The 13,964-nt window shown below is 45.1% G+C and overlaps 1 protein-coding gene across 1 annotated transcript in view; it reads right to left on the bottom strand.

Annotated features, from left to right (window-relative positions):
* LOC149470236 (zinc finger MYM-type protein 2-like) overlaps positions 1–4,489 on the bottom strand; it is a gene marked incomplete at its 3' end in the record, with an annotated part of 114,422 nt that extends 109,933 nt beyond the window's left edge. Inside the window, exon 1 of the mRNA XM_089666027.1 lies at positions 4,349–4,489. The remainder of the gene's footprint in view (positions 1–4,348) is intronic.
* Between the last annotated feature and the right edge of the window lie 9,475 nt (positions 4,490–13,964).

Below are 13,964 nucleotides of genomic sequence, written 5' to 3'. Positions count from 1 at the left end.
TGAGAATTGATCCAAACACTCATGGTTTATCAAATGCAAATTTTCAGGAAAAAATACAGTTTAAAGTTACTAAACCCAGGACCCTGCATTCTCTCTATCTGGTCTCCCACTGAACATTGAAATGTAATTATTTTAGTAAATATAAACTACTAAATACCTTTTCTCATCAGCAGTTAGAGCAGTCTTGTGACTTCTATCAGTGTCCAGCAGAGTACTGGTAAAGCTTGTAGGAGGAGGTTTCTTTCTGCTCTAGGAGGATGCAGAACCCCTGACCTTTGTCTGGACAGTGCTGATTGGCCCTGTGCTGATCACATGCACTCTCCCAAGAAAATAAAAAAAAAACCTCTCTAGGAATACACACCAAACTGAGCACGTGCAGAGTATCCCCATACGTCTTATCAGGAGATAAGAGGGGGACACTGAAAGAAGGGGAGAATCAGAGAAATCAGAGTCAACAGGGTTTTTACACAATGCAGAGGATTAACCCCTTAGGCTCCACGGTGAGCATATCAAGCATGATTTACTGCATATAGACTGATTTTACTGTTGTGGGTTTAGTAACACTTTAATAAGTTGTAGCGCACATAAGCAATATAATAGCTATATTTGTAAAATATAAAAGATAGCAGCCGGGTTAACAGATACCGACTCTGTAAAATTTTAAAAGAGGTAAGGGAATCTAAAATTATAAACATTCATACTCCCCTAGATGGCTGCAGTATCAATCAGAGCTCTCTTCACTGAGAACTGAGCGTTCAAGCACTACTGATCGCTCAGTTCTCAGGTCCACTCTGAGCACAGAGCTGTCACGGTCAGTCACTGTCTCTCTGCTCTGCCACCTCTAGCACTCACTGGAGCATAGTGCTGTGGAGGGAGCGGGAGCAGCTGGCTAAGGCTCTCAATAGTGCGCTGAGAGGCTGAGTCTGCTGTTGGTCAGGCATCTGGGTGGTTCCCAACATTATTGTCAAGATCCCTGCAGAACCTGGACCAGCTTTGTAATGTTAACAGACTTCAGACTGCTGTCATCTGAATCCTGGTCACAGGAGTGCAGAACTAAGTGCACTCCTGTGACCCACAAGAGCCGTATTGCCAAAAGAGCATTGGCCATACTACTTTGAAATTGCGCACACCCATGGAATGGTGACAAACTACAGTACATTAAATTATTTGTAAGCAAGGCTTTAAGGGCCTTTACAGGTTACCAGTTTACAGTTAAACAGGAGGTCTGGCACTAAAATTATTGCTCACGCTGACATTTTATGATGTCTCGCATATGTGGTGCAATCACGGTTTACATATGCATGCAAGACCTGCGCGTGTGATGGCATTTACGTGTGAGCACAGGGGTGCTTTAAAAAAGGTTTTTTCTTTTATTTACAATTTACTTACTGTTTTGGATCAACTTTATTGGTATCACAAGGAATGAACAACAAAGTAACATACTGTGTGATAGCACAGGCAGTGACAGGTTCTCTGCTCTGCCCTCAAAAACATTTGATCAAACCAATATCTGTTTGATCAGATGATTCACTGGCTGTTAATGGCAAACAAATTTCAGCCAAAAGTGAAATCTCTGCCGCTTCCGGCTTAATTTGTCACAGAGCAGGGGAAGGTACTGATGTACTTCTCCTCCTCTGTACCCAACCAGGATACAGCAGTCTCAGGCTTGTCCTGGGATTGTGGTGGCAAGAGGCCCCCTCAGAGGCGCGCGCGTGCGTGTGTTTTTTAACCACTTCAAGTCCAGACACTTTTACCCCCTTCCTGTTCAGGCCAATTTTCAGTGCTATCACACTTTGAATGACAATTGCGCAGTCATGCAGCACTGTACCCATATGAATTTTTTAGCATTTTTTGAGACAGATAAAGCTTTATTTTGGTGGTATATATACACCACTGGGATTTTTATTTTTTTGCTATGTAAATGAAAAAGTCCAAAAATTTTGAAAAAAAGTTTTTCTTGTAACATTTTGCAAATAAATAATATTTCATTATAAATCTTGGCCAAACTTTATTACATTATCTTTTTAGTAAAAAAAAAAATAACCCAAATTAGTTTTAATCAAAAATTATAATTTTTAAACTTTTTTTATTATTATGTTTTTTTGTTTTTTTTTTACATACTGTCAACCTAGCAGTAGTGTCACCATGGTGACACTGTACTACTTGTGGGGGGTGATGAAGATTTTTTTTTTTTTTACACTGATTGCTTTTACACCCATAAAGGCTGTAAAAGCAATCATTTCTCATTCTCTCTGGCTATATTCTTGCAGCCATTGAGAACTACTGTGTGAGCTGTGATTGGTCACAGCTTGTCACATGGTTCAAGGCTGTTGTGAATAACCTTGTACCATGTGACCTCTGTGATCATTCACAGATTTCACTCGTAGTAAGCAATGATGTCAGAAGTGACATCTTGCTTACTACTCTGCATGTGATCACTGATTGGCCAATCAGTGATCACATGATCGGGACCTCACACAGAGGTCCCATATGATGATTGGTGTTCTGACACAGCGGGCACCAGACCGTGATGCTGCACACTAGCAGGGAGCGTGCACAAGCAAGGGGCGGGGAGGCCGTTTATAAATGGCCACCCGCCCCTGCACTGCCACCGTCCAGCCGTTTATATACAATGGCCGGACGGGAGGTAGTTAAATGCATGGGAGTGCCATTAAGAATAAATGGCAGCCCTGCGCATTTTTAAAGAGCAGCGCGTTTTGGGTGCGGGAACATGTGAAATGGTGTGAACCTAGCATTAGAGGCAAAAGTTTAGGCAGTGTGTTGCAAAAATAAGTGTATGGTACAGTATGTGTATATATATATATATATATATATATATATATATATATATATATATATATACACACACACACACTGCCCAAACTGTTATTTCTCTCGTGTGTGTATATGTCTGTGTACATACACACATTTGCCATCTTAGGCTGCAGATCCTTTTAGAATGAAAGCTTTCATGAGCAGGGCCCTCCAAACACTCCTGAATTAAATTACACAGATTACCTTTATTTTGCAAAGTGCTGTGCAAACTGTTGCCATTCTAGAAATCCCAAATATATATATATATATATATATATATAATCTATCTGAACCAAGCAGTGAGACAGTCAATAGAGCACAGTGAAAAGATTGTTCTCAGCCACAATGCTGCATTGAGGTTTGTATTCCACCACTTGCACTGCATTGTGAGTGCATGCAAAATAAAAAAAAAAAAAAAGAGGGTATCCCAGTGGCTGGAGTGAGAAGTGCATGAAGCATTCCTTTGATTGCCCCCTCCCACTACCAGAGAGTGTTCGGATCCCCACACTCACCTACATACAATACAAGGATTTCCCTCTCCTGGCACAATACAGCACACATGTATGTGAGTGTAGGGCTGGCACAGGCCTAGTGGAAGGAGTGCGCTCCTCTGAGCCAGGAACTGCGCTCGGTCTGCTCTGTACATCCCAAGCGGACGATCCTCCTTTTATTGAGATTTAAAACGATTTTTAGCGGCGGATACATTTCCAACTAGAGCCTAGACAGGGGATCTGTGTGGAATGTTGTCACCCCCCTTCCCCAGAGTGAAGGATGAATCCTGACTGGTTGCTCTTGGCAACAGAGCCAGCGCTCCTTCTTATTGGCTCCTCTGGAAACTCTCCCCCTCACACACTGGGCCCGGCTCACAACAAAGGTGAACAGAGACCAGTGTGGGGACTTTCCATCTGCAAGTGACAGGAGGTTGTCATGCTGAGACTTGTGGTGCCCCAGCAGCTCCCATACACACAGATGTAGAGGAGGATGTGTTGGTTGGGGGGGTCCCCCCCCAGAGGAAGCAGCTGCCCGCACACACCAGCCATCGGCTCCAACAGCCCCGCAGCCAGGGGCCCCGCTAGAGGGAGCCCGGCCCCCTCCTCCTTTGTGTATGGTCAGGCCTGGTGCTAGGCTGAGGAGGGGGCCTGGGCTGCCCTCTGGGTATTTATCTACCCCGGCGCTGCTACTCTCACAACGCACGCCCGGTGGCGCTGCCTCCCGTCCGCCATTAGAGCGCTGACTGAACAATACAGCGACAGCGGAGGAGGAGAGCGGGGAGCCGGCCCTCGTACACCCTGAGGTGACCCCCGGGGCAGCCCGGCACACCACAGTGGGGGCACAATGCCGCTCCTGCACGCCGACAACGCTCCTCCGCTACCTACACAGCGCCGGGCCGGCAAGGCGGCGGGAACACCAGAGGCTGACACAAAAGGGGGGGGGGGGTTGGGGGCAAATAACAGGCACGGCCGCCAGGGGGCGTACCAGAGCGCCCTCTCACGTGAAGGCATCGCCACGAGACTCGCGGGGTCCCGTTCTTTACCTTTAAGCTCAGAAGCCGACCGCTCCGGCCACTCACCGGCAGCTTGTGGAGGTAAAGAGGACAGTGTCCCGGCCGCGAACCCCCGCACAGCAATCCTTCCCCCGTAGCCGAACTCTCCCCGTCCAGTCCCGGAGCATAAGGGGCGGAGCCAAAGCCGCAAGCTGGGAGAAGGCGCGGCCTCAGCTAGCATAGGTCCCTCCCACCCGGCGGTCGCGATTGGCTGTTGGCCTGGAGCGCTGAAGGCGAGGAGAGGAAGGTGAGTGGCTAGAAAGCACGTCCGTCTTCGGCGCGCCGTCCCTCCTCTCTTGGATTGTGAGGGTGAAGGGGCGGTGCTTTTGGCAGCCCTGACGGAGGCGAGTCACCGCCCATGCGTTGCAGTCAGTGGAGAAAGGAGGGGGGTTGTGGGGGGAATCGGACGATTTAGCCTGGCGCTGTACAGGAGAAGCGCCTGTTCACACCCCGCACGCACGGCAGTGTGCATGGGGGGAGGAGCCACGCGTGGAGCGGGGCGTGGCCGGGAGCTATGCTGCAAGCTGCGATGTGTGCATGCAAAGAGCCTGCTCCGTCTCGCCACAGATCTCCGGGTGCACCCTTTCGGCGCCGTCTGAGCAAGCGCCATGGCAGCCGTCCTCCGCTGTGCTGCGCAATTAATCACTGTACCGTCATCACAAGCCTGTTACTAACACAGCCATACACATTGCTCGCGCATATCGCTGCCCGCACACTCATCGCTTCCATAACGTGCCGGCGCCCCCCACCCCCACCGGACACGACGTGATGTATGTGCGCTGCAAAGCGGCCGCAATGGGGGCTCAAGGGCGCTCTCCCCCTCCCCCTGGCGGCCACGCCGCGCCTCACACCTGGTGGCCAATGTGGTACACTGCCTTGGCACTGCTCCGGCTATAAGGGGGCGCAGTGCTGCCCTCTAGCTGTGTCGGAGAACACCAGCCCCGCCTCGCGCATGCTGGGACTTGTTGTCCTCTCCGACAATTAGCAGATCCGCGGATCGCCGAGGCCGGGCTATGGCGGCTCCTGACACACTACGTCACAGTGTAGAGGCGCCGGCCGCCATTTTGTCACCAAAGGTGGTGCGGGTGTGCGGACTATTGTGTCATGGCGCTGACTGCCCTGTACAGAGCGGACTGGTGATGGCGCACGGCTCCCGGGGCGCCTGGCACTTGTTGGAGGGGTGGAAATGAAGGGACGGGGCGGCACTCTGCTCTCCTCAGGGAGACAAAATGGCGGGTGCGCGGGTAACTGGCGGCACAGCGACGAGGGGTTCAGCTCAGGGCATGGCACTGGTAGTAACTGACAGCAGGCTCGGTGTTATGAGGAAGTCCGGAAAGCCGGATTCCCCGAGGGTTCTCTATCACTGCTAGTGGTTACCTCATGAAATGTACCCTGTGCAGGATGGAGTCTAGGGGCCCCAGCAAAACACGTGTGTCAGCACACCAATGAGGGGCCACGGTGCAGGCACTGCTGCCTTTGTCTCTAGGGGAGGATTCCCATCACACCATCTCCTCAGAAGTCAGGGTCCATGCATGGAACAAAACTGGAATATATTGCAGCTTAACTAATCCTTACATGTGGTGGCTGCATTAGTTTTCTTTTTTCAGGTCATACACGGCCTGTCTTCAGCTTCTTTCAGGCTCCATTCACACTAGCGTTTTGTAAGCTTCTAGAAGCTATTACAAGCATTTTTCTGCTTCTAGAAGTTAGCAGTGTTATCCTATGTGTCCATGCACAATATTCTATGCTACAAGCATTTTTCAAGCTTTGTGGTTTAGGAGCAGAAAAAAAAATTTGGGAGCATTTTCCCAGCAGAAAAAAAGATTGAATGCTAGTAAGACATTCCTGACGACTTTGAGTGTTTTTTTTTTTCTTCCTGTACTATAAACATGCTAATACTAAACGCTACTACAAGGCGGCACCAACACAATATTATCAGCATCTTGTTCTAAACTTATACAGAATTCTAGTGTGCATGGACCCTTACACAAATGTTCCCTCTGAAGTGTGATCTACACGTCCATTGCACTTTACTGGACATTTTACAGGCTGTGAGGAGGTTACATATTGCCTCCTCACTGCCTGTCTAAACGGCTTAAAGTCACATTAAAGCGGGGTTCCACTCATCCTATCAAAAAATAAAAGCAGCTACAAAAACTGTAGCTGCTCACTTTTAAAAAAACAGTCCCGTGGTGTGTCCCCCGCAGCTCGTTTCACCGGCCGTCCTGTATTCCAGGAGGCCGGCATCTTGAGTGTGGGCACCCGGCTTTGATAGCTTGCGGCTGCACAGCCGGGTACCCACTGCGCATGCGCGAGTAGCGCTTCACTTCATGAATGGTCTTGTAGTCCTCTAGGACCTGTCACGTGTCCCAAAAGACTACAGAGAGTGAGGACACCTTCCGTTTCCGATCGCCGTAGCAATCGGACCGGAAGTGGGAGCGGGTACCTGTCAAATTTGGGTACCCGCTCCCCCCGCCCCCCAAAGGTACCAATCCTTAATGGGGAGCAGGAGAGCAGTCCTTAAGCAGGCCATAGATGGGTCGAAAATTCGTCCGAAAGAATAAAGTGGGTGATTTTGTCGATCAGCCGATTTTCATGGCAATAATGGGCAAATTGACAGATCTTTTTACTGTTTAAAAAAATGCGCATGAGCCGTGACCTGCAAGAAGAAGATGAAGGAAAAGAAGAACATCTGTATCTATTTGTATCCATTTCGGATACAGATGTTTCTATGCGGATACAAATAGATACAATGTTGCAACCGCAATACTTTTACTTGCCAAAAATAATAGCGGAGCGTTCCTGCAGAGAGCTCCACTATTATATTTGACATTTAAAAGTATTGTGGTTGCAACATTGTATCTATTTGTATCCAAATAGAAACCTCTATCCGAAATGGATACAAATAGATACAATGTTGCAACTTTACTATACTTTTAAATGTCAAATATAATAGCGGAGATCTCTGCAGGGACACCGCTATTATATTTGCCGGCCGTAGATGGGATGAAAATCAGCCGATTTTTTGTTTTATACCAATGGTGGCAACGTTGGCCGATTGAACGACCGATTTTTTTTTTTTAAAAAACAGCCGGTTTTTGCCCCGTCTATGGCCTGCATAAAAGCGGAACTTCCCCTTTTGGGTGGAGCTCCGCTTTAACCACTTGCCCTCCAGAGGATTTCCCCCCCTTTCTGACCAGGCCATTTTTTGCATTATGGCACTGCATTTCTTTACCTGACAATTGCGCGGTCATGCAACGCTACACCCAAATTACATTTATGTCCTTTTTTTCCCACAAATACAGGTGGTATTTGATCGCCTGTGCGTTTTTTTTTTTTGCGCTATAAATTTTAAAAAGCTACAATTTTGAAAAAAATATATATATTTTTGACTTTTTGCTATAAAACATCCAGTAAAATAATGTTAAAAATCAAATTTCGTCATAAATTTAGGCCAAAATGTATTCTACATGTCTTTGCTAAAAACAAAAATCTCATTGCTGTGGTAACCCGAGACTTGGCATCGGGTTACCATGGTAACAGGCCCCACACTGGCGGGCATGAAACATGGGAGAAGCGGGACTGCACACTGCCCATGGGGAAGGGGCGCATGGCAACAGGAGTGTAGCCTGCATGTGGCAAATCCACATGCAGGCACCGCGGGGAGGCCGACTGGCTGGTGCTCGGCCAGAGGGACAGAATACCACCTCAGCAGGGGGCAGATTCCTGGTGGCAGCTGAGTGAGGCGATGCTGGGGGGGGGGTAGTGGCAAGGGGGGGGTTAGGGGGAACGAACTAGCTCTGTGATGGTGTTTGTCACCCAAAAGCTCCATTTGGAGCGACAAGCTTGGCACAATGACTAAACATGTTTTGCAGCAAGACAATCATGGCAGAATTGCACCATGCTTGGGGTGCCACTAAAGTATAACTAAAAGTAAAACTTTTTTTTTAGTTTTGGAAAGAGTGGAGAGGGATTAGAACCCCCGTTTTTTGCTGTCTGTGCCCTCATTAGGGAGATTCACCCTCTCTATTTGTCCTGTATACCATTATCATTGAAAGGGAAAGAAAAATTTGGGGCTGTCCCCAGAAAATTAATAGAGAGCGAATCTTCCAATGAGCACACTAGTTCTGGTGAACTGAGGGTCCCAAAGGGTTTCCCTTGATTTGCAGGGGTTTCCTCTCACTTCTTGTTTGGCTATAGGACAAGATGTGAAGGGAAATATTCAAAATGGGATACAGATGGCAGAAAAATAAAATCTGCCAGGAGTTATAACTCTCCCTTTGTCCAAAATGAAAAAAAAAGGTTTTGCCTATAAATCTACTTTAAGGATAAAAGCACCCAAGCACAGGTTTGCTGCAGTTTGAAATGAGAGGCGGAATTGAGGTGATTCTGCTCGCGTTTCCAAATCGCCTTAGTATACATTGCGAATAGGCAGGTAAATGACCTTTACTGCAGAAGAGGTGCTCCATGTCTGTTCTGCAATAAAAAGCCCTCCTGTTCATAATTTTTTATTTTTTACATTTGGTTCCACTTTAACCACTCACTGCCCGCTCCCAGTAAATGTACTGCAAGCGGGCAGCAGGTACAGGTTCAGCAACATAAATGTACGTTGTTGGCCTTCTTCCATGTTTGTGCCCCCCTTGCTGATCAATGCTGTGATAGGACACAGCACACGTTTGTCAGCAGGTTTTAGCCAATGATGTTGGCTATAAACTTGCTGATCAGCTGTGGCTAATTACAACACACAGAACAGCACATCTGGCTGTGTCTTCTCCCTGAAAAACAGCCAGATCTGTAAGTAAAAGTAGCACATATTACACTTGTTAGGCACACAGTTAACAATTTGCGCCTTGATGCTAATCAGCAGCCAGTGTCATTAGTACAGTATACAGTATTACATCTACTTACTGTATTAGTGTTACTAGCGACATCATTGTCAGTCAGTTAGTGTCCCTCCCAGCCAGTGTCTGTTAGCGCCAGGTTGTCCACCAAACTATCGCAGTCCTACTGTAAGTTGCTGATCACCGCCATTACTAGTATAGGATCTATAGCTGCGAAAATTACAGTATATATACCGTTTATAGATGCTACCACACACAACGTCCACACAAACCAATTAATATACACTTTTTTTTTATACCAAAGACATGTACAGTACCTTGAAAAAGTATTTTTTATTGGGATTTTATGTGATAGACCAACACAAGGTGGCACATAATTGTGAAGCAGAAGTATATGATAAATGGTTTTCAAATTTTTTTTACAAATAAATATCTGAAAAGTGTGGCAAGCATTTGTATTCAGCCCCCTTTACTCTGATACCCCTACCTAAAATCTAGTGGAACCAATTGCCTTCAGAAGTCACCTAATTTGCAAATAGAGTTTACCTGTGTGTAATTTAATATCAGTATAAATGCAGCTGTTCTGTGAAGCCCTCAGGGCTCTGTAGAGAATGTTAGTGAACAAACAGCATCATGAAAACCAAGGAACACACCAGACAGGTCAGGGATAAAGTTGTTGAGAGGTTTAAAGCAGGGTTAGGTTATAAAAAGTATCCCAAGCTGTGAACATCTCACGGAACACCTCTCAATCCATCACCCGGAAATGGAAAGAGTATGGCACAACTGCCAACCTACAAAGACATGGCCGTCCACCTAAACTGACAGGCCAGGCAAGGAGAGCATTAATCAGAGAAGCAGCCAAGAGGCCAATGGTAACTCTGGAGGAGCTGCAGAGATCCACAGCTCAGGTGGTAGAATCTGTCCACAGTACAACTATTAGTCGTGCACTCCACAAATCTGACCTTTATGGAAGAGTGGCAAGAAAAAAGCCATAAGTCCCGTTTGCAGTTTGTGAGAAGCCATATTGGAGACACAGAAAACGTGGAAGAAGGTGCTCTGGTCAGATGAGACCAAAACTGAACTTTTGGGTCTGAAAGGAAAATGCTATGTGTGGCAGAAAACAAACACTGCACATGACCCTGAACACAGCATCCCCACTGTGAAACATGGTGGTGGCATCATGTTGTGGGGATGTTTTTCTTTAGCGGGGACAAGAAAGCTGGTCAGAGTTGATGGGAAGATGGATGGAGCCAAATACAGGGCAATCTTAGAAGAAAACCTGTCTGCAAAAGACTTGAACCTGGAGCAGAGGCTCACCTTCCAGCAGGACAACGACCCTAAACATACAGCCAGAGCTACAATAGAATGGTTTAGATCAGTGGTCTCCAAACTGCGGCCCTTTGTTTGCTTTTATCTGGCCCTCGGGGCACTATTCCTCCCACAGACACCAATGATGGGGCACTATTCCTCTCACTGACATCAATGATGGGGCATTGTTCCTATTACTGACGTCAGTGATGGGGCACTATTCCTTCCACTGACACCAATGATGGGACACTATTCCTTCCACTGACACCAATGATGGGGCACTATTCCTCTCACTGACATCAATGATGGGGCATTGTTCCTATTACTGACGTCAGTGATGGGGCACTATTCCTCTCACATCAATGATGGGACACTATTCCTTCCACTGACACCAATGATGGGGCACTATTCCTTTCACTGACATCAATGATGGGGCATTGTTCCTCTTACTGACGGCAGTGATGGGGCACTATTCCTCTCACATCAATGATGGGACACTATTCCCCCCACTGATACAAATGGTGGAGCACTATTCTTCCCACTGACATTAATGATGGTGCATTATTACTCCCACTGACACCAACAATGGGGCTTTATTGTTCCCATTAATGCTAATGATGGGGCATTTTTTACTCCCATCAACGCAAGGGCATTTTCTGCTTACACTGGCCACCTCAAAATCTGAAAGACAGTAAACTGGCCCTTTGTTTAGAAAGTCTGGAGACCACTGGTTTAGATCAAAGCATATTCATGTGTTAGAATGGCCCAGTCAAAGTCCAGACCTAAATCCAATTGAGAATCTGTGGCAAGACTTGAAAATTGCTGTTCACAGACGCTCTCCATCCAATCTGACAGAGCTTGAGCTATTTTGCAAAGAAGAATGGGCAACAATGTCACTCTCTAGATGTACAAAGCTGGTAGAGACATCCCCAAAAAGACTTGCAGCTGTAATTGCAACGAAAGATGCTTCTACAAAGTATTGTCACAGGGGGGCTGAATACAAATGCACACCACACTTTTCAAATATTTATTTTTAAAAAATTTAATTTTGTAAACCATTTATCATTCTCCTTCCACTTCACAATTATGTGCCACTTTGTGTTGGTCTATCAAATAAATCCCAATAAAATACATTTACATTTTTGGTTGTAACATGACAAAATATGGAAAATTTCAAGGGGTATGAATACTTTTTCAAAGCACTGTAGCAGTATACATTTGTCCGAAATTTATAAAGAAATTTTATTTTATTGGATATGTTTTATAACAGAAAATAGAAAATATTGTTTTGGGTTTTTTTTTTCAATATGTACGAACTTTTATTGTTTATATAATGAAAAAAAACCCAGTGGTGATCATATACCACCAAAAGAAAACTCTATTTGTGTGAAAAACAATGATATAATTTTAATTTTGGTACAGTGTTGCATGATTGAGCAATTGTTAGTTATAGTAGCACAGTACTGAATAGCAAAAAATGCCCTGGTCATGAAGGAGAGAACAAGTGGTCAAAGTCTCAATTTTTTTATTTTATTAATATAAATATTAAAATAATAAACATGTTATACGTACCTGCTCTGTGCAAGGATATTGCACAGAGCACACTCTTAACTGCCCTTCTGAGGTTCCCCGCTGGTGCTGTTCGTTCCTTTTCTTCGAGTTCTCCCTAAGCAAGCCCTGCACTTGTTCAGGTACGCTCCCAAGGTGCCAGTTTTCAGACATTTTAATTGGCCGTTGTGAGATGATGTAATTCCTGCACATGCACAGCAGCATAGTCACGCTGGCACGTTAGTACTGTGCTGGAATGTAAACGCAGCTGCACATGCGCATCTCAGGGGCCATCACATATTGCGTAGCGGGAAAAAGTGTTCCCGATTGCGATTTGTGTTGAGCGATTTTCATGCAATTTCTTATGTCATGTTGTGCATAGTGCAGGCCATTCTCTTCAATGGGTTGCCCTATGCGTGTTTGCCACCCATAAGAAGCTCCTGCTCTTTTTTGGACAGGGAGCTTAGCCTGATTTTTAAGCACACCTATTGCTGTGTGACAATCATGGTGGAATTGCACCATGTTTGGGGTGGCATTAAGAATAATAGCACCCAGAAGCGTGTTGCATGTTTTGCTGCAATTTGGAATCACGGGATGAATCATGTAATGTGAACAGGGCCTTAGTATTCATTCCACAGAGGATTGCAAATAGGCAGGTAAGTGTTCTTTATTGCATAAAAGGCGTTGTATATCTCTTCTGCAGTAAAAATCTATTTTTATTGTTTTTTACCTTTAGTTCCACTTTAAAGCCAAACGCCAGCTAACACTTTCTTAGCAGTTACAGCAAACAGGTTTTTTTACTTTTGGGATAAATGTTTTACATAAATAAATCAAATCTGATCATTGTAAGCACTCCTGTCAGTGTTTCAACCCTCTAACTGCTACCTTTGCTGAACAGATTGGTCTGTTAAATGAAGATGAAAATAATGCCGCCACTACATCTAAGAATTGGTAACCTGCAATATTATAAATATTTTTGTGGGGTTTTTGTTTTGTTTAATCAATTCTCTACCAGAGACATTTTTTCAGGTTTTGTGCACATGAGAAAACCTCCTAAACATATATTTTCTGAAAGCAGAGACCCTGGAGAATAAAATGGTTGTAGTGGCAATTTTTTATATCACATGACATTAGCACACATGTTTATCAAACATATATTTAAAGTAAAAAAATACATTGAACTGAATTTTAGTGCACACAAATGCACTATATTATCCCAATTTTTTAAATGATAAAAGATGCGGTTGTGACAAATAAATAGTTACCCAATATGCTTCAAAATTGCCTGTGCCCAAAAAACGCTGACAAATTTTGGTACCTAAAATTGTCCAAAGGCGACACTTTTAAAATCCTTTACTGGTCATCAGTTTAGAATGAATGAAATCTTGGCCCTAGAAATACTGCTCTCACTCTGACAGTCGCAGCAATATGTAACATAAAGCACAAGCTTAGATTTTGTTTGTAGTTGCACCAGTTGCATCATTTATGGTCTTATGTGTGTGTCAATGGAGGGTACAGACGTTAATATTTATTTTTTGTGGGTTTTTTTGTTCCTTTATTTTTTTTTATACTTTTCAAATTAAACCTTTTTGCAATCCCATGTGGGGCTAGTCCTCTATGTGATAGCAAAGTGTAATGACAGGTTCTTTAGAACCCCCTGCCCTCCACTGAAGCTAATGGTTCACAGATCATGCTCCAGTAGCTGGGGAAAGTGACACCTGAACCTGAAAGGGAAGTAATACATATTCTTTTTGTGTGAATTCACCCGAGGGGAGATCAGCGAACAGATGAACATTGATCTCCCTCTGTTCCACTTGATAACATCCACCATGCCAGTCCTTTCTGCAAGTGTGTTGACAGATGCAGCTAGCTTGCTTGCCACTAGGAACTCAATAGGAACAGCTGTAGCT

The sequence above is a fragment of the Staurois parvus genome, unplaced genomic scaffold (genome assembly GCF_062004578.1).
Source record: "Staurois parvus isolate SC_StPar_1 unplaced genomic scaffold, SC_StPar_1.0 ptg000050l, whole genome shotgun sequence".
Lineage (NCBI taxonomy): Eukaryota > Metazoa > Chordata > Amphibia > Anura > Ranidae > Staurois > Staurois parvus.
Note: the sequence above shows the minus strand (reverse complement) of the source record. Positions and strands in the feature narration are given on the sequence as shown.